General features: G+C 39.3%; 1 pseudogene across 1 annotated transcript in view; it reads left to right on the forward strand.

Moving 5' to 3' along the window:
• Window positions 1–10,510, forward strand: part of LOC148025929 (uridine 5'-monophosphate synthase-like) — a 51,233-nt pseudogene extending 40,723 nt beyond the window's left edge. The window contains exon 6 of the transcript XR_015693005.1: window positions 10,184–10,510. The product of XR_015693005.1 is annotated as a uridine 5'-monophosphate synthase-like (transcript). The remainder of the gene's footprint in view (window positions 1–10,183) is intronic.
• Window positions 10,511–19,482: the final 8,972 nt, after the last annotated feature.

Raw genomic sequence — 19,482 nt, forward strand, 5'->3', positions numbered from 1 at the left:
TTCTTCCACCCACTTTACAATGTACACAAAGTATAGATAAGATACAACATAAAGGAAAGTGGCCTACTAAGTCAAACAATGCATAACCGACTACACTAGTCGACTGGCGCTATAACTATGCCAGTTGTAAATAGGTGTAATAACCTGAATATAATAAGTAATGAGTTAGTGGCCATGTGAGAGTCATATGTTAGATATGATCAATGCCCCACCCTCATTAGGTGCTACCAATGATCCATGGTGCTCAAAGTTGTAAGGCCCCCATTATGAGGAGAAGCCAAGTGTGAGCCGGGACATTGGTTGAGTCCTGACTTGTATATCAGATGAGGTCTATGTGATCGGATGGCAAAAAGGTGACTGTTGTGGGTCTAATCTTTGGGTTAGACGGAGTGGTTAAGCTGGTAGCAACTCAAGGCGCATTGCATCGAGTTGCGGTGTAAGGGAGTTAAAAGGGGCCCCTATTGTGGGGTCCGGGGGTCGCGGAAGCGGCCCCTGGCTGGGGGGTCCCAGGGGGGCCAGCGACCCCCCTGGCGGGGGTCTGGGGGCAACGTCCCCAGCCCGATGGTAAAGGGAATATTCCCTGGAATATTCCCTGTCTGACTAGTGGAGGCTCATATGGTAGGTCGGTCAGCAGGCCGACCTAACGACCTTCGCGGGCTATAAAAGCTAAACCCCTTCGCAGCCATCTCTCACTCATCTTTCACCCAGTCAGAGTTGTTGTTCCAGCTAGCCTTAAACTCTTCACCTATCTTCTGTCTAGATCGCCATCTAAGCTTCACACAGTGGAAGCGCACGGGTGGACAGAGTCATCTTTGTATCAGTTGTTTGGAGTTAAAGAATTTACTGATTCTCCTCTTATCTGTTGTGTACTCTCTATCTCTTTCTCAGATTCTGTTCGCTGCGCCGTGTAATATTTTACATCATAATGACCACCGACGTGCTAAGTGTAGACGTGTGGACCCATCTAACCAGGCGGTCCATCATCAATGTCTGCATGTGTTGAGCTTGTCTTCTCAACAGTTTGCAACAAATGGATATAAAGAATACCTTTTTGCATGGTGAATTGCAAGAAGAGGTGTATAGGGAGGAGCCAATAGGTTATGAGGACTTAGAGAATCCCACATATTTGTGCATGTTAAAGAAGGTACTCTATGGGCCGAAAGTAAGCACCTAGAGCATGGTCTGACAAGATCAAAGAGTATATTGTCAACATTGGATTTTATGTTTCTAATGCTAATCACTCACTCTATGTGAGAAAGGGAGATGTAGGTTTAGTTATCATAGTCATCTATGTGGATGACTTGATCATTACATGTGACAGTTGGATTGTGGGATCGTAGAAGTCAAGAACCATTTGAAGAGAAGAAGTTTGAGATGAAGGATTTGGGTGAGCTAATATACTTTCTTAGTATTGAGGTGATCGAATGTGATGATGATATATGGTTTTCCCAATGGTAGTATGGCTTGGATATGTTATCCAAGTATGGTACGACAGCATGGAAGCCTCTTTCAGTGCCATTGGAGCAAAATGTAAAGTTGAGTGTTGATGTTGGGGATGAGATAAAATAACCTACTATGCTCAAGAGGATAGTAGGGATTTTGATTTACATGACTATCATAAGGCTAGACTTGAGTTATGCTATTGGCCTTGTTATTTGGTTTATACAAATGCATAGAAAGTCTCATTCAATAGTTAGACACATATTGAGGTATGTGAAATCCACTTTGCATTATACACATTTTTATGAGATTGATAAGGATACATAGGTGTTTGGATACATAGATGAAGATTGGGTTGGTAGCATGTTTGATAGAAGATCTATTAGGGAATTCATGTTTTCCCTTGGTAGTGTAGTAATTACATGGAGTAACAAAAAGCAACCTATGATTGCTTTATCGAGTAGTATAGAGGCTGAATACATAGGTACTACTATGATAGCATGTGAGATGGTATTGATGTAAAAGTTATTGGGTGATTTAGATGTGCAGGGAGATGGTCCTATTGTCATTCACCGTGACAATATGAGTAGTATATAGCTAGCTCGGAATCCAGTGTTCCATGCTAGGATAAAACACATTGAGATGCATTACCACTTTTTGAGAGAGAAGATACTTGCAGGTGAGATAGCTTGGAATCCAGTGTTCCATTCTAGGATAAAAAACATTGAGATGCATTACCACTTTTTGAGAGAGAAGATACTTGCAGGTGGATAGACTTAGTATATATCAGTATACAAGATGAGATAGTTGACATCGTTATGCAAAATAATTACATCTGATTCATACACAGAACCTTTTATCTTTAATAAAGCATGTAAAGAGATAGACATATTTGATTTTCTATTAGTTGTTTCTTACTACAATGTTCTAGTCAGGGGCATGGTCAGGTACCTCCTCAATATTGTGCAACTGGGATGCACTTTGATTATTGTTGGGTGGTAATGGGACTTGACAATCTAATTGATAACGACCAAGTTTTCCATGAAAATTTAGCCATTTTATTTTGAACATTAATAATTGCACTTTGAAGTTTTACCTTGTTATTCAAATTGTTGGTTGGATACCTTTATACATTGCTAGTCTTTAGTTGAACATTGGAAGATTTATACCTTTAGTTGAAAATTGGAAGATGTGGTTGTTATTAAAGAAATGAGGTATATTGGATTGTTGACCGTGAAACATCTGGACAATAGATTGACATTCTTTCTCGGTATCATAAGCATAAGAGATAACTTCGTAAAGAGAAGTGGATTTAAGAGAATTCAATTTAGCTTGGATATTGGATTGAAGGTAATCTTTATATTTGCCCATCACAAATTTTGAGGTAAAAATTTAGGGATTCTTGGTTGAAGTTGGCTCACAGGAGTTAGAGAAGAGTAAAACTACTGACACTTTTCAAGAAAGACCTTCCTCTTCTTCCCTCAAGCTTGCTTCAGGCTGCCATGGTCTCTGTTTTGATTATATCTCTCATTCCTTGCTCCAAAAGATCTACAACATCTTGAGGGGAAGCTTCCTTGTGCTTTGCTCTATCATTCAAGCACCCTCTTGAGGTGGCTTAGTTCAACCAGGTGGGAGACATTCTCAAAATATATTCTTACTGGCTCCAGGTAGTGTGTAAACTGGAGCTGATCGCTCATAGAAACTAAATTCCAAAAGAGGTTTCTTGGTGATTTCAAGATTAGCATTGTAGAATGCTTCAATGGTTCCAATGTCTTCCCAATACCCACCATCAAACAAATAAGCTTACACCTTCATCATGATAAGCTTGCCCGTTTAGAGAGGAAACTCTTCTTCTGCCCTACTGTCCCAGGTACAAAGGAGTGCAAGACGAAAGAGAGGGAGCTCAAAAAGGCCCCTAGGCGAAGATTGCAGAAAAGAAGGACCCCTTCAGTTGAGCGTTGGCAAGCCCTAGAGGAGTAATTGATAGTCCCACAAGAAAAACACCTTCAGAATTCATACCTTTGGGTTTCAAAAGGCTATGGGTTTGTTCAGTTTGAACATGAGGAGGTGACTCAGACTCTAATAGAGAAAGTGAATGGCATGATTATCAATTATAAATGGGCTTATGTTGGCCCCTTCGTGCGACGGTAGGAATAAGATTTGGCAAGTGCAGGATCTAACTTCAACAATGTCTATGTTAAAAAAAAAACTCACAAAATCTACTTGTGATGAAGACTTAAAGAAAGTTTTTGGTGCATTTGGACCTATTAGTAGTGCCGTGGTTATGGGGGAAACCTGTTGGCTGTGTGGAGCTTAGTAGGAGGCACATTATAGTCAAAATTGCTGAGCAAGGAGCATCTAAGTGCAAGAGGTTGGGTATTACCAACATCCTTCCAAATCGAACTGGAAGGATGGCTTGTTTGATTACAAGGATTATTTGAATAAACCTCCTGATGCCATTAGCACTAGATCTTGCAGCAAGGTCTTCTTCTTAGGCAACACCAAGGATTGGGACTGCATCCAATCCTTGCTCCAGGACATCATTAATTATCTCATGGTAGTGGTCTACAACCACTTCATTCAAACCAGCATTGCCAGCAATAGGATAAATTTTGGACCAAGCAATGGATATCCTGTAAGCATCACAGGGGCATACTATCAGGAAAACCAGTTGTGATTCAGTTTGCTTGCTCAAGCTATGCTTGAGGCCACTCAATTTTTGGATCTATTGAGTGACTATTTTGATAGACCTTATGGGGAAGATCTAATATTTGTTGCTCATGATTGGCACACTCCTAGCCTCCTCTCCAACTTCACTCCCTTTTGCATCACATATTGGTTCTCCCCAAATTGCACTGGTGCTGAATCGATTGATGTGTACATTTCTCCCACTGTGTTGACACAGGCTTTGCAGGATTGCAGATTAGAATTGTTCTTGAAGTAAAATGAAAGTGGCTGGGTGATCCATCTTTCAAATTTGAATCCCCCAAGAAGGGGACATAAAGTAGAGGATTGGTGAAGAAAGGGGATGAGACTGGATGTGAGGTTCATGGCTAATTTGCTAGTCTGAGATCAAGGATTCATGGTTGCTGCCAACACCATTAGAGGCATCTTCTATCAGATCAAGGCATATGATTTGATTGCAAGCAAAATTATGTTGGATTCGTGAGCTTCTTCTTGTGACACTTGTAATTTGAGATTTATTTGTTCCAACTCCATCGTGCATTCTCAAACCAAGGCCATATTGGTGGTGATCTTTGCTATTGCCAAATTGAGCTGGTCATCAAGGATCACAAGCGGTGGAATTAAGAAGCACATCCTTGTTAAAAGTTGATCACAACATCTAAATCCTTGTTAAAAGTTATGGATCATGGGCTTGGAGCTATTATGAAAATTGTGAGACATGCAGGTTGTGCATATGCATAAGGTGAGATTGACCTACTACATGAAGAAGAGCTTGGCTGGAAGGGTGGCAATATTAGGGGAGTTGCTATTGGTGGAGCAAAATAGAAGCTTGTGAATCATACTCTAAAAGTTGCTCTCTTGTTGGAGTACGAGGACATCCTATGTGTTTTAGGCACTGTGACCATCAGTCATCAATTCAAATCTAAAGCTATAAAACCAATAGCTCAACATCAACTTTTGGTGGGCCAAACCATTGTGAGTACAATGGCAGGATTGATTTGTCTTCAAGCATTGTTTGACCATACAACAATAGTTTTGAGGTTGATCAAAATTAGTCATGGCTCCTAGTTCGAGTTCCTTTTCTCACTCTTGGCATCCCCAAATGAATGCATTGAATGCTACTCTATGGTGACAAGAAGCTCTCTGAGGAGTTGCAAGTCACAACCAACTAATTGAGAAACACAGTCAGCTCATGTCTAAGATGGACCGAGTGATCTCAACCATCTCAGTTACCAACATGCAAACTAAAGCAATCAATGACAAACTTGCAGCCCTTACGACTCAAGTTGCTCAAATGGTTGCAATTAAAAGGATGACTCAAAATGATTATGAACAACAGCATGGGCATTCTCATGGAAATTATGAGTCTCATGACCATGGGCATGGTTTGGATGAGCAAAGGCAGCATCATGTGCCTACTTATGGTCAACATGTATATGATGATTGTGCATATTTTGAGCAACAGCATGCATATGATAACCATGTATATTCTTATGAGCTACATTCTGGTCACATACATGGACAACCATCTAGATAGCCTTATGTACATGGGAAGCATCATGCAAATGTATACGATTATGTACATGGGGAGCAACCTCATTATCAGTAATGAAGTGCTCGATATCATTAGCCACTTGATCATTACTATGAGCAACATGATGCTTCTCATGGACGATGCCATAATGAGAGCATCTCTCTTCTGTAGCCTCATGAGCAGGTGCCCCATTAGCCCGAGGCCCTTAAATTTGAATGTCCAATAGTAGCCATGAATGTGGGGATCATGAACATGCAATGCCTAGGGGTTGATGCAGTGAATGCAGTAGTGATTGCCGCCTCATCTACTCCATTTCCACATGGCACAATGGTTCCCAATGAGTTTATGGAAAAGTCAATGCATGCTACTGTATGGGTCAGTAAGGATCTTGTGCCACCATCAATGATTGATGATGACGCCATGAATTACTTCTATGATACAGTGGATGCATTGGATCACAATTATCCTTTTGACCCTGGTGGTAGTATGGTGACCCATGCTTGTATGGATGACCCTTATGCTCTTGATGCTTCTCATGTAGGTTATCCATTTGATCTCGGGGAAGGAATGGGTTCAAAAAATCCCTATCTCAATCAGCATTTCACCAGTGCAGTCCTCCCCCTACTTCAAGGGTGCAATTTTGACTAAGGAGTAGCTAAATTTTCCCTAGTTTGGACTACAAACAACTTGCAGACATCACACTATTTTAAAACAATTACCCTGCATTAATGATAGTCAAGTGTCACCTATATGGGTTGAAAGTACGCTTCATGAGCTTCATTTTGACATGTCCCACACCTCAATCAGAGCTGGCCATAGGAAGTTATGACCAGTTTTCTCCAGCAGGCCTGTTATGGACAGCGTGCTGTCCACTATTTGTCAGCCCCTAATTGTCAAGAATTGGTGGCCAAACTCATACGCTATCAACTTGGACATGTCATATACACCATATACACATTTGTATGCCTCAATTACACATGAGATTGTACTTCCCTATATCTATATTCTCCTTTGTAATTTTGAACAGAGTAGTACTATGCAACCTCCCCTTTTGCTATGAGCCATAAGTCCTCTTTTTTTTTTAAGGGAAAAAACCTTTGGGGTTGGGATGGAATGTAAAACAGTGGGGGATAGACGAGTAGGACATAGGTTAGCATGGGAATACCTAGTTATACTGACGGGGTATAGAAAGTGTTGAGAGACCCAATTAGGGCATCAATTTATGAATAATCAAGTCTCTTTTACCCTTCCTTCCATCTTTCATGGCTTCCCTTCTCTTTCTCTCTCTTTTCCTATCTTTCTCTCTCTTCTACTAGTATTTCTCTCTCTTCTTCTCTTATCTTCTTCCCCTTTCTCTCTCCTCTCTGCAGTCTCTTCCTTATCTCCTCTCTCCTAGGTCTCCTTCATTACATCTTTCTCTCTCTCTTCAATGTTTTTTATGCTTTGGTACTCGTACCCACATCACACTACCCCTACTTGCTATGATCATACCTTCATCATTACTTGCCACCCATACCCATACTTGCAACTTGCTTTTCCACTACCTAACTTTGTGCGTGTAGCCAATTAAGGCATTTTCCCATCACTGCTAGTACATCCAAATGCCCCTCATAACCATTGCCTATGTTGTTGCACCCATTATGGAGACAGAGAGAGAGAGAGAGAGATCCCTTTCCTGAGACCACCACCATTACTAAGGTCCAACTCCACCTAGTTGCATGCTAGAGAGAGAGAGAGAGAGAGAGAGAGAGAGAGAGAGAGAGAGTGATTGAGAGAGCATGATAGAATATAGGAGAAACTCAATAAGAGTTGGGTTAGACTTAGCATTTTTGGCCCTCATCCACTATTTTTTCCACTAATGCTTGGTTTTAGTTAGCACCAATGGCGATTTCAAGATTATCCTAGCCCCTACTAACCTTGCGAGAGAGACTGGTGTGTGGAAACTCCAATAGTCACAATGTGTGACTTGTCTTCCCTTATTCCATTTATCACTTAAAGAATAAAGAATAAAGTGATACTAATGGATATCTACCACTTACAATGTACATATGTGTGGGTCTATAAACAAGTAAGTGTAGGCGGGTAGGCACAGTCAGCCTTTAACTCCCAACAACCTCCCACTTAAAGGTGAATGTGCCTAAGTGAGGAGTAGAAAAAAAGAAGAAATATAAAATAGGATGAGAAAAGAGGTCATCTCATCCTATGCCCATCAACTTCCTAAGGAAGGCATATCATTCTAGTGGGAGACTTTTAGTGAGTAGATCTATAGGATTTGTATCCATAGGGATCTTAACAAGCTTAATGGACTTGTCCTCTACCACCTCTCTGATGAAGTGATAGCACACCTCAATGTGATTTGTCTTCACATGGAAGACTGGATTGTGAGCAAACAGAATGGTACTTATTGAATCTAAATGTAGTGTAGGAGTCATATCATACTAAGATCAGGGCAATCAAATGGCCTTAACCATAGGGCCTCCTTGAAAGCCTCAGTGGTGTGGCTGCAATGCACTCAACCTTGGTAGTAGACAAGGCTATGCATTTTGGCACCCAAGACATCCAAGAGATGCACCTCCAACATAGGTGAAGACATACCCAAAGATGGAATTTTCTATTGTCTACATGTTTGGTATAACCTGAGTTAGTGTAATACATGACTCTTGTATTTTGGCTACCATAATAAATGCACATCTATACATTATATATAAGGTATCTCATGATACTCTTCATGATGTCCCAATGTTGCCCACCAAGTATAGCCATATAACATGCCACAACTCCCGCTATAAAGGCTATGTCAAGAAGAGTGGCTATCATGGCATACATCAAAACTATACACTGTGGATGCATACAAAACCTTGGCCATCTTAGTTCTCTCATTATCTAATTATGGACAATCAGCATAACTAACCTTCACCTGATAAGGTAAAGGATAGCCAATAGGTTTACTATCCTTCTAGGACAAGTACTATGTGTATGTACTCCTTCTAGGACAAGTAGAGAAGTCTCTTAGAGCAATTACACATAATGTACATACAAAGTATATGCGAGACTTGTCCCATGTTCTTCATCTCAAAGCTCTTCTTGAGTTGAGTCTTTAAGGCATTGCGCTCAACATGCACACTCCCAATTGTAAGTATATTATCGACATAAAGTACCAAGATAATAAGGCTACCACCATAGGCATTCTTTGTGTATAAACACACATCTATATCATTGCATGAATAACCTTAGAAATGCATGAAAGCATTAAATTCATGGTACTAGTTCCTAGGTGCCCTCTTAAGCCCATAAAGACTCTTTTTCAACCTTCACACTAGGCGTTCCTTGACTTTCTCCACAAAGCCCTTAGGCTATTACATATAAATCTCCTCATATAGATCCCCATGTAGAAAATCCATCTAAATATCCATCCAATAAAGTTCCAAATCCAATTAAGAAACCAAGGCCAAGACTAAGCATAGGATAGTCATCCTGACCACAAGAGAGAAAATCTCATTCAAATAAACTCTCTTTTACTGCTTAAAGTTAGTAACCAATTAGGCCTTATATGTTATCTTAAGGTGACTAGGAGTACTCTTAAACTTGTATATCTACTTGCATGGAAATGCATGCTTTCCATCAAGCAAGGAAAGTAAGTCCCATGTATGGTTCTTGTACAACAACATAGCCCTCTCTCAAGGATGAGAATCAACTCTATGCATAGCCTCCCCATAGGTAAGTAGCTCAATAGAGTCAGTTACCATGACATAATCAATAGAGGGCTCATATTGATCAAGAGGATGTGAAGCTCTAACAAAGCAGGCATGATCTATCCTCTTTGTCCAATATCATGATCCTATAGAATAGGTAGATCGAATGCCATGTTTGTTTTTTCCTCTTAGGGCTTGTTCAATTCTCCTCAAGGATAGAGATCCCTTTATGAAACTTCCATGGTCTACTCAATAGTTGATTTGAAGTGTTATTTCCGATAGTAATCCTTGAACTACCTATGTGGCAAAGGACTTTACTTGCTTATTGTCCACTAGATGTATCTACTCTCATGTGTGATATAAGATATTTGAAAAGAAATACCATATGATTTTGGTTTTCAAGTCAATGCATAAGTGTAATTAATCTATGATGCTAGTTGAGAAGACATAGATGAATTCTTGGGTAAGGTATTTAAACGATTTGCTATTGTCTGATGGGTTATCCACCACAAAAATGAGGAAGGTCCTCTTAGACTTGATAGGACATACTCAAAATCTCAAGAGCCAAGATTTGTGATGAAGTCTTCTTCAATATCTTGTCAAGTTGCAATCACTAAAGGTTAAGGGAAGGTAAGAATACTTTACATCCCAACCTTAAGGTTAATATCCTTGCAAGTAGGGTAGTCAAATCTTGTGCTAAAATATGCATTCTTGGTAATTTGGAGTGTGCCAAAAGTTAAAAGGGCATCTTTGATATGTCATATGATGGAGTGTCTTGATAGTTCTATTTAGCAAGATTCACATCGGCTTATTTTGTTAACTCTTTTTCTAGATGATCGAGGAAGACTCACCTCATGATAAAAAAAATCGCAGCTCTTGAAGGTGGGCTGAATTGAACTTTCAAAGCACTTTAGTCCTAACCCTAGGCCTCTACCTCATATGACAACTTGAATTTTAAAGGCCATGTGCCTTTCAAAGGTAGATCTTGTTAGGTCTTAGGCACCACCGATCACTCAATTCAAAAGGCCTTTTGCTGCTTGGTCTTGGTGCCCCTTGAGCAGTTGTATGAAACTAATAAGGTCCTAATGGTAATTGTTGAGCTTTTGTATTTGGTTTTTCAAGAATTTTATAAAATTTTATGTAATTTTTAGTTGTCAAAATTGGGAGAAAAATGGACTGATCATTACTCTATTTTTAATAAAATTTTAACGACTTTTTGGAATTTGTTTTAGAAGTGTTTTGCATTTTTAAAGGTTATTATGTGTTTTTGAGTTTTTACTAGAAATTAAAAATCGTGTGTTCTTGAAATTAGGGATTGACTGGAAAAAGGTGGGTACTCGGATGATTGCATGTGAATAGAAAGTTTGAGCTCCAAGGCATGGACAAAATGAGATGTGCATACTTGTGCATGAATGGTAATCATAAGAAATCCACTGGTATGCATGCAAAAACCTGCACATGAACTACCATGACCCAAAAACATGTAGAAAAGAATCCACATGAACCACAAACATGCAAACATGAGTTGACATGATGGATGGGAAAGGGAAGCAATGGAGAGGGTGTCAGAGATGCGGGGGCAGGTTGGCAAGGAGCATGGAGGAACAAGGGCATGTAGGAGATTTACGTAGTGTAGGGGTGCAGTGGAGAAGGGTGGGAAGGGGGCCTTAGAGAGGTTATAGGTTTGGGGTGGGTGATAGGGTAAAACGGAAGGAAAAGGGGCTAATGGGGGGGAAGAGTGAAAGAGGAGGAGGAGGTGGTGGGAAGAAGAAGGGGGGAGGGGGAGGAGGAGAGTATTAGGAGTAAGGTGGGGAGGAGAAGGGAAGGAGGAGGTGGTGGGGAGGGGGAGGAAGAGAGTAGGAGGAGCAGGGTGGAGGGGAAAGACTAGGAAGAGGAGAGAAAAAAGGACATGGAGGGGAGGAAAGAGGAGATGGAGAGAAAGCAGAGGGAGTGGTGGAGTGGGCATTGCAATGGTGGTGATGGTGGCGGTGTAAGTGGCAGGAGGGTAGCATGGGTGGGCTTCTTGGAAGGAGAGAGGCACACAAGAGGTAGATAATGGCAACAAATGGCATGGGAAAGGAAGGGAGAAGGAGGAGAGGGAGAAAAAGAGGGGGCAAAAGAAGGAGGAGAAGAGGAGAAGGAGGGGAGGGGAAGGAGGAGAAGAAGAGGAAAATGTGAGGAGGAGAAGAGGGGAGGAGATGGAGAAGGGGAGAGAGGGGTAGGGGGTAAAGTATGTAGGGAGAAGAGAGAGATAGATAAATAAGGGAAGAGAGAGGAAGGAAGAGGTGGGAGGAAAAAATGAAAAAATATATTGTTTTAAAAAATAAAAGGGAAGGAAGAAGGTGGGGAAAGGGGAGATGGATAAAGAAGATTAAATAAATAAAAATGGATAAATGGATGCATTCTCCCTACGTCATGAACACGCATGTGGGGTGGGGTAAAAAAATTTATACTCATAGAACCAAAACAGGGCATGGGAACATGGACATGGAGACACACAGCATTGCGGGCACAATGACCCAAGGCATGATGCAAAAGGTAGCATTCACGTGGGCATATGGAGAGTTCAAAATGTGTAAAAGTATGTAAAAATTAATTAAATTTTTTTTGGCTAAGGAACAAAGACAAAAAAAGAAAAAGAAAAAGTGGGTAGGGTGAGAGAGCGGAACAGGGTTGATGACTTGAACAAGGTAGCCGGTGTAAAAAAGGGTTGTTCACATGGAAAATAGGTAAAAAAGGCACATGCATGAGCATGTAAAAATTAATATCGAGAGATTAATTTACCAAAACAAAGTGCAATAACAAGGAAAAATAGCTAGGGTGATGAGTTGCACATGACTGTTAAGTTTCAATGGTCATGAAAAGGGTGGGTTTACACGGAAAAAGTCAAAAAAGGCACACACAAAAGGAATTAGAAATTAATTTGGAGGAATCCATGAGTTGAAACAAAGTGCAATGAAAATAAAAAATATCAGGGTGGAAGTGCTCAATTGGGTTGGGTCAAAATGTGGTTCCAATGGGCCAGGGGATGCATTCATATGGAAAAACAATAAAAACATAAAAGAAAACACAATAAAAAAGTAATTACAAAAATTTTATATGCTAGAACATGGGTAGGAAAACAAAAAGGTCAAGTTGATGAGATGTAGAGGGTTATCAAGTCAAAACACAGTTTTGAGGAGGAAAGAGGATTTTCACATGGAAAAAGAGCAAAAACATGCAAGAAAAATTCTCACAAATGCACAAAAAGTAATAATAATCAATATGTTCATCAGAATGATGAGTTGTCAAAAGGAAAAATGTCCAAGGAAAGAAGAAGATTGGGGTTGTTATGTCAAATCTCTGTTCCAATGTGAAAAGGCATGTTTGCATAGAAATACATATGATTCACATAATTTTTCTAAAAATTTATAACTTATGAATTGTTGCTCAGAACAAGAAAGGGATGTAAAAGGGAAAAGCAGCCAAGTTGAAGGGACAAACAAGACAGTGATATTAGATTTTAGTTTTGGTGAATTTAAGATGCATTCACTTGGGAGACACAAAAAATAAGAAAAGGGAAAAAAGAAAAGGGAGAAATCCTTGGGTGTGGGTGTAACATCATGGATGGGTGGGGCAAGGACCCCAATAGGATTTAGAAAATAAATATTCTCAATTGGTTAATTGTAAAGGGTGTTCATATGGGTTTAAGTAAGATGGACATGTAGAGAGGTGTCCCCACACTTATGACCTTACTAGATCAGGTGAAGATGGCCAACAAGACCTATGCACTAATAGATGGATGGACTATGACGTCCCATACTTAAGACATGACATAAACACATATGTGCAACATAAGGATTAGAAACACTTGGCCTATTTTTCTAGTTTTCAAAAATGATCATTGGCACACATTAAGGGGTTAGAGTTGACTCTAGGAGGTACCACAACTGGGCACAACATGCTCCAATTAGATTGAGGGGTTGAAGTTGACTAAACGAGGTACTTGAGCTAGGCATAGCATGATCCAATCATGGCAGGGACTATGCATCAGCATCCATGGAGATAGCATTATTGATAAAGACCACTAGTTTGTCATTGACAAAGAATATAGCACTTAGCTTAACATGCACTCATATTGGGAATTATAGATTAGACACTCACCCCCCCATGGCTCAAGTCACTTGGGGCGGAGTTAAAAAATCCATAACACAAACTTGATTGAGAAATAGACAAGAGCGAGGGGCTTAGAGAGAGTACACCAACATGCACAATCGATGGTGCATTATTGTATTCCATCCTATCTAGCATATGTGCGAGAAGAAAGGCCAAGAAACCTTGTAGTGTAGGGCACATGACAAAATAATGTGTCCTATTGTGGTTGTAGAGGCCTATCTCGTGTGTGCAAAAGGAAAAATAAGTATGCATGATTACTAATTATTGTAATGACCCTCAATACTCACCTCTTTGTTTTGGTGGAAATATAAGGTTAGAGTCACTTGCTCTGTCTTCCCTCTGTCTGATGCTTTATTGATAGATATAGGAGGGTAGTCCAATTCCTAACACCCATTAATGTAATCCTCACTGTCACTTGTGTGAAGGTTATATGCCATGTGCATAGTTGATGGTGCAATAATGCATCTTGCCATGTGCGTTGACATATAGTGCAAGAAGGAAGACCACGGAGCCTTATAGTACTATGCACATATAACAAATCATGCTTTGTGCATTGAGAGGCCCAATCCATATATGCAGCACTCCACTCACACAACTCACCTTTCATTTGAATTGAAGGAATAAAGACGGTCACTCATTCCACCCTTTGTCTCACACTCTGTGGATGAATATAGAGGGCAACCCATACTCACATCCGCATTCTGTTAGGATGAAAGCTCACATACTCTTAATAGTTATTGATGAAGATAAACTAATTTGGCTTGTTGATAATGTCAAACATTAGTTAAAGAAGAGGTGTACCCCCACAGAGATAGCTTATAAAGTAGGAACTTGGTTGTATGAAGATATTCTATCTACTATTACGAGTTAGAGACATCCGTTGAAGTAAGAGGGACACAGTGCACTAAGGGAGATATCTTCAAGAAATATCATTAGTAAAGATCATAAGAAAAAGTAATGTATTTGGACTGCAAGGTGTCACCACCTTTTCCATAGTCAGCTTCTTGCCGAAGGGTGTATGACACCTTTCCTTGGAGCAAGACCTATTATGATAGGGAATTTCTTCATTTTCTCCCATAATAGATTGTTTATATATATATATATATATATATATATATATATATATATATATATATATATATATATATATATATATATATATAGTTTAAAAAAATACTTCATGGATGTTTCTACATTTTCTAAAAAAGTAGGTCGGCATGGGAGGGACCAAAGTCTGTTTCTTGTATAACTTATATATAAATATATATATTCAAAGGCAAGAATACATGTGTTTAGAACCATCCATGCCACGTTTTTTGGATTAGAATAAACGAAAACAGAATAGGAGCAAGAGATAGAAAAAAGGGTATGAAAAAAATCATTCACATTGTCACCAGAATCCACATGATGATAACTATCAAAAGCGACATCAAAAGAATTAAGGAGCAATGTCAAAGTGGAATATGAGAGATCTACTATAATTGTTAAGATCCCCAAGGATCATAATACTTCTTTAAAGTGATAGCCATTGATGAGAAAAGAATGATCAGAGACATCTATGGCTTGTATATGCATAGAATTGTTAGGGTTGATTGTAAGTACCTTGTAAGGGCCCATCTAGTGTTGTTGAAGCTTTCCAAAAATCTTGCCAAAAATAAATCATATGCTAGGATGAGGCCATCTTCTTTTAATTCTTTCTATTTGATGGAGCTATCATGGTAAACTTTGTGTTGAGCTTGTGTGGCTTCCATGCACTATAAGGCCATCCTTTGAGTCTCTCCATATATTCTAAGTACAAGAGATAACATTGTAGGGACTATGCATATCCCAATCTAATTGTTGTGTGATGGCCATATGTAGACAAGGCAATTCCAATAGGAAAGATGACTTCTATATCATAGAACAACTAGAAAGGTGTTTGTCATGTTGTGGCCTTACAGGAGGTTCTATAAACCCAGAGGGCTGCTATAAGTTGATCATCCTAGTCATGGTAATGTGCAACAATTGTCCTTATGAGGATCAAATAGAGGATGCAATTGGTGACTTCAACTTGGCCATTGGCTCTAGGTAGTAGGGTCTGGACTTGTGGTGGTATATCTTGCAGATCTCAATTAGCTCTTACATGTTCATTTTAGAAAATGAGTATCTTTGTCACTTATAGGCTCCAAAGGACTATTAGAGTGAGTGATAATATTCTCATATTGGAATAGAGCCATGCTATTTCCATCATCTTCCTTGAGAGATTTGGCTTCACACTAGTTCATCACATAATTAGTATATACCAGAATGTATTTCTTCTATCTTTCTTTTGGTTGGAGGGTTAATTGGGTCCATGAAGTTAATGCCCAGTTTCTCAAACGAACTCAAGGGAAGGATATACTGTAATGACACTAGTTTTGTGAACTTCTCCATTCATTGATAGGTGTCACAACACTTATAGTAATCATAGGGCCACCAGTATCCTACAAGTAGAGCTTTCCTGGCTGTTGCTTCATCCGCAAATTTTCCACCACATGGCTCATCATGGCATGCCTTCAGGATGATTTCAATCTCATCTCCTGCTATGCATCTCCATGATACTTCTTCTTTACCTTTCTTGTAGAGAGCACCACCTACTAGCAAGGTGTAGGGGTTTGATTTCAACAAAATGTTCTCCTTCTCTCTACTAGAGATACTAGGGGGATATTGTTGTGTGGCCATAGATTGGTAATGCCTACATACCATGGGGTCATAGTCTCTACTAGAAACACAATTGCATTACGAGGTCTGTATCATCTTTCTCCTCTTCATTACTTTGAGGGGTTCATGATAGATGATTGGCCAGGGTATGAGAGCCACTGAGCTTGGTAACCTCATAAAAGTCAAACTCTTAGAATAGGAGTAGCTATCTCATCATTCTGCCTTTCACATTGGCCTTGTTTATCCAGGAATGATAAAGCCACATGATCTATATAAAACTTAAAATGTGTTGATAGAAGGTAATGTCGAAACTTCTCCAAGGCAAACACCATTGCACTCAAGCTCTGTCATGTTATACTTCTGCTCTCTATCGATGACTTATTGACTTGCATAATAAATGGGTTTGTCTAGCTTTGAGGAGCCTTGCTAACAAAGAACTCTGCCTAGCCCTTCAACTAATGTATCACTATACACATGGAATTTCTTTGTCCAATTAAGAGGTTGTAGGATAGGTGCTTTGATTAGGCACTACTTCAAGGTATTAAAGACATCTTCACAATCATTTATCTAGTTAAACTCAATATTGTTTCTCAAGAGCTTGTGCAGGGGGATTGCCTTTGTTGCAAAATGTGATATGAACCTCTAGTAGTAAACTACATTAGCCAAGAAATACTCTCAAATATTTTAGATTAGTTGGTGAATAGTATATTAGAGAATTTGGGAATCTCCCAAGTCCCACTTTCAAATAAGGGGTAAAGATTTGGCCATGTGGCTAAATCTTAATCCATGCTTCAAAGTGGAACTTTGAAGGACAACCTATATAGTAATTAGAGTACAGTCCACTTTCAAGTTAGGGGACAAGATTTGATCATGTGACCAAATATTAACTATATTGGAAATTTCCAAACTATATGAGAATTCCCAAATTTCCTAATATAGTGTTGGTGTGGTTGGGGCTACAATCTTCTCAATCTTGGTAGGGTTTGTTACTATTCCTTGTCCAGAGACAATGTGGCCTAATAAAATTCTTGAAGAGACTCCAAAGATGTATTTGTCAAGGTTGAGGGAAATCCCATACTCCCAGCATCGATTAAAGCAATACTCCACATGTCCCTAACACTTGAAGAACAAATTGAAGACATAGAATTTTTCTAAATATACCTAAATGAAATCATGTAGGTAGGTTTGGAATTTAGCCATCATGACTTGCTAAAATGTAGCAAGGACATTACAGAGCCCAAATGGAATCGCCCTCTAGGCATAAGTTCCCATTCTATGGTGGTGAAGATTGTTTTGGATTGGTTTTCTTCTACAATTTGCACTTGATTATATCCACTAAAACCATCCACCAATAATAAATAAAATTCATGACTTGCCATTGTGTCTAATAGTTGGTCAAGGTGAAAGGAATAGAGAAGTGATTTTTTTTTATCTTGGAATTGAGCTTCCAGAAGTCCAAAAAGATTTAGAGCCTCCCATTCTTCTTTGATATGACCATGATGGAAAAAACACATTCATTGTTGGCCCTGGTGGGTAGATGACTTCAGTTTATAAGAGCTTCAGCAACTTTGTCTTGACTAGGTCCAACTAATTAGGTTTCATGCACATTTGGCATTTCCATATTGTCTTAGCATCAGGCTCTAGGTTGATGTGATGTTGATATACAATGGGATCAATCCCCTCTAAGTCTTTGTAAGACCGAGAAAAAACATGAAAATTCTCCTTCAATAGGTTATGAAGGGTCAACAACTCCTCTTTTGGAAGGCTACTACCCACTTTGAGATGTCTTTCTGTGCCATCTGCATTAATAAAAGTCAATTTCTTTTCACCTTCTACCTCTTTGAAGAAGGTTCCACATAATGCTTATCTAGATATAGATCTAACTCCTTCAAGGGAGTAGGTTCTTCCTCTGATGCTCCACTAGAGCCATCTTTCTCTACTTTCTACTACAACTCTGTAGATCCTTTTGGATGTTGAAATGGTATGATGGTTGTTATTGATGTGAGTTGTGGGATACTCATTTCTTCACTTGAGGACTTGTGTTTTGAGGATGCATCTAGGAATGTAGCATGAGTGGGAGCTTCTAAGGTTCTCCAATGTTGTGGGGTTGGTGTTGTTTGTCTCTTCCACTTTGTGTACATCGGCATGCATTGTGGATCACTAAGGAGCCTAAAATGGACCATGGTCATTCCATCTGAGAGTAAGGGCTCATTCATCCTTTGAAGCCTTAGTCATGAGAGAGAGAAGGAGAGAAGAGAGAAGGAGAAGGAGAGACGAGAGAAGAAGTGAAGAGGGAGGGAAGAGAGAGAAGGAGAAGAGGTAGACGAGAAGGAGAGAAGAAGAAAGGGAGTTAGTGAAAGAAGAAGAAGAGAGTTATTATCTACTTTGACCTTTTAATTGATCTGTTCTCGATTGGTCACTTCGTAATTGTCATTATGAACCTATCTTGGGTATCATCTCAATCTCCTTATTGTCATCTCAAGGATTTGAAGGTCAAGACCGTCCAAGTGAAGCAGCCAACGCACCAAATGTCCCTTCGTCTCCAAATTAAAACCAGGTTTTTTTAAGGATCTAGGCTCTATGCTTACGTATTTTAAGATCTTACATTCATTTAAGGAAACATGAGAGTAGACTTACATGATAGGATATTGATAAGCTTGCATGCATGAAATAATGAGAAATGGATTTCAGCATAGGTTTATGCACATGAAATGATAGGTTTTTTACAATATTTCACATAAAATAATAGGCTTCCACCCAATCTAGTACATGAACAGTTATCTAGGATTCATGGTTCGCACCCGTGATTACAATAAACACATGAAATGATAGCTATCGTTCTTAGCATGAAAATGCACAAATGCATGGAAATTTAGGCTTTCATGTACTTAAGCCACACAAATACATGCATATTAGGATTAAAAAAGTCATCGACTAAATGTGAAGGGAGTTAAGGATTGTAGATTGTGTCAGTTTATTAAACAACCCTTGTGCACGGGAGATGAGTTTGATGGCAAAATTTTGCATAGCATCGCACTAAGAGAGGATGGAAAGAATGTGTGACAAGTCTTGCAATATATTTAATGTGTTTTAAAGATTACTTGGTATGTTAAAAGACATGCAAAGAATCGAGGATTCACAACTTGGAACCCTAGGATAAAACCCAAGGGGAAGAGAGATTCAAAAGAAGTTGAGTGATTAAACACACGTGCTTGTGAGTTGTTTTTAATTATCTTGTCTTAGATTATTGGAAGTGGATATCCTCCTAGTTTAAGCTAGGCTAGTAAGCTGACTCTA

Source organism: Lygodium microphyllum, chromosome 14 (assembly GCF_053477565.2).
Source record: "Lygodium microphyllum isolate KBCC chromosome 14, Lygodium_microphyllum_v1.1.10, whole genome shotgun sequence".
NCBI lineage: Eukaryota > Viridiplantae > Streptophyta > Polypodiopsida > Schizaeales > Lygodiaceae > Lygodium > Lygodium microphyllum.